Consider the following 2,434-nt stretch of genomic DNA (forward strand, 5'->3'; position numbering starts at 1 on the left):
CTAGTGTAGAATTGTTCTGTTAGATCAAAAGTTTGTCTTTTAAAATAAAAGTTGATCTCTATTTTCCTTTTGGATGAGGTAGGAAGATCAGGTTTAACTAGTGATTTGTAGTGTTCCTTGGGTTCATTAATTAGTATTAGGAAGTATTAGTATTTAATTAGGAAGTGATGTATTCAGATATATGTGTTTATGAATGTTTTTGTCATGAACTTGTGTCCTACAAGGGGAACAGTTATCTCATGCTGGTTGTTTATTTTTGTCTATTTTTGCTTGTTCTTGTTTATTTCTGCTTACTTTTATGTTCATGTTTGTTCATTTGTTTGATCGTTATGAATGGGAAGTTATGTGTTATCTCATACAGGTGATTTGTTCACCATAGTTAATTATTACTGACTCTGCAAAGGTGTGAGACGTTAGAGACTTGACTGACTGAGTTGTTTAAGTTGGGTTTCAATAGGGTATGTAAGGAAGACTCCGTTAAGGCTAAAGGTTCATTGAGGAGTTGTTAGTTCTGTAATACGGAAATTATTCTGACTTAATTTTAGCTGTAGGAAGAGGTCAGGCCAACATTGTCATATTTTGATTTTACCTATTCTGAGTTCCGATGTTCCATGGTTTAAAAACCACGAAAGGGGGGACTGTAGTGGTGAAAAATAAACCAGATTTCAGAGGAAATATGTAATGGAACAGTATGTAGCTCATATAGACCTTATTTGGTATTAGCTTGTGTAAGGGAGAGCTGAGTGACTATGGGTTTATTAAGTTCATGTGAGGTGGACAATGGGCTCATGTAAGTGGTTATATAATTAATACTTAGAATCCTAGTTAAAGCCCAAGTATGGTCAGAGATGTTCCTTGGTGAGGGCCTTTGCCAGAACATTGGGAGTCAACCTTCCTGTCTTCCCGGAATGGAGTGAGAAGGGGGGCCCTGGTAGACGTCAAGACTGACAAAAGTCCAGCTGTGGTGAAGTAGCTAGTGGCTAAGCTGATAAAGAGAAGTGAGCCTGAGGGAGCCAGGGATAGAGAGGAGAAAGGACCATGCTGCAGTAAACAGTAGACGAGGTACCCTTTTAGGGACCCAGCCGGCTGGGGAGAAGACGACTGACTGGGGCTGACTGACTCAGGACTGATAACAAAGGACCTGACCTGACTGACTGGTGCTCCGACAATCTTTAGGCTTTATCTATTTCATTGCAGGAGGAGAGTCTCTGTTCTCTGTTCCCTAACTACAAGAATATCTGTTTAAATACTACTCTACTGAGACTAATTGTAATATTAAATGATCCTTTAAATTGTAATGGTTTGTCTGAATTAATTTAGTTGGTATCTCACTCTTGCCACGACACTGGCTTCCTTTGTCAACTTGTCCTGTTCTCTTTCTCATGTTTTCTTTCAATTTTAGCATTTGTTTGTATTAATGTTTGTCTCACAAATTTTTCACTTCTTGTTTACTATAGTACCTAGCAAGATACCAACATGCCCCACAATGCAACGTGCATTCTCAAACCCTATTCTCACAGCTACAGTACAGTGATCTCCTCAGTGCATTTCAGTATGGTTCATAAGCTTTTAATTTCACCATACCATTTCATATTGCCTAACAATAATAATGAGAATAAGGTAGCAATATTAAAGTGTAAAAATACTCTGTTACAAGTAAAAGTCCTGCATTCAAAATGTTACTCAGGTAAAAGTGCAAAAGTATTAGCAACAAAAAATACCAAAAAATAAAAGTAGTCATGCAGAATGGCACATTTCACATTAAAGTATATTATATTATCAAATTTTAATTATTGATGCATCACTACATCAGATTCAAGCAATCAGGCAGTAACATAAAAACGTGGTGATAATAAGGTGGGAGAATATAATGATAAATAATTTCATTTTGAAATTCTCCCCGCTGGACAGGCACTAACAACACTGTATACCAAATAACCGGACACAAAAACAGTTTCTTTCCCCATGCCAACACTCTTATGAACAGTTAATCCATGTCTGTATAACAGGACAACAGTCCCCAGTGCAATATCCTGTAAAGCCCCAAAAGCTCCAAACAGCCATACCTTTGTACAGCATCTGAAGTAAACAAAGATCCATGCGAGTTCTGTGCTTTGTTTTTCTGTCCACTAAGTTCTCATGCTTTCATGGAGATCTTGCACATGTGCAGACGGGTCTTGCTACTTTAGACACTTATCGTCTTTTGGAGCAACACTTTTAACAAACATGCAGGTCTGATGTTTCACAATGAAGAAATGTGTCGCCCCGTGAAGCAGTATTTTTAATTGTTTTTGAACAACATGGCATGTTTGATTAAGTTCATCCAGGTTGGAGACTGACAGACATTAACCATGAGTGAAGGCAGTTCTCTGTTGGTTGTAGTCTCTGTATGGGATTTAGTGAAAATACTATACATACATACATACATACATAC

The 2,434-nt window shown here is 37.6% G+C and overlaps 1 protein-coding gene across 2 annotated transcripts in view; it reads right to left on the reverse strand.

Moving 5' to 3' along the window:
• The window catches only part of galnt7 (UDP-N-acetyl-alpha-D-galactosamine: polypeptide N-acetylgalactosaminyltransferase 7), an 89,950-nt gene that overhangs the window by 26,154 nt on the left and 61,362 nt on the right, over positions 1–2,434 (reverse strand). The gene's annotated exons all lie outside the window — the stretch shown is intronic.

Source organism: Monopterus albus, unplaced genomic scaffold (assembly GCF_001952655.1).
Source record: "Monopterus albus unplaced genomic scaffold, M_albus_1.0 scaffold260.1, whole genome shotgun sequence".
Taxonomy (NCBI): Eukaryota; Metazoa; Chordata; class Actinopteri; order Synbranchiformes; family Synbranchidae; genus Monopterus; species Monopterus albus.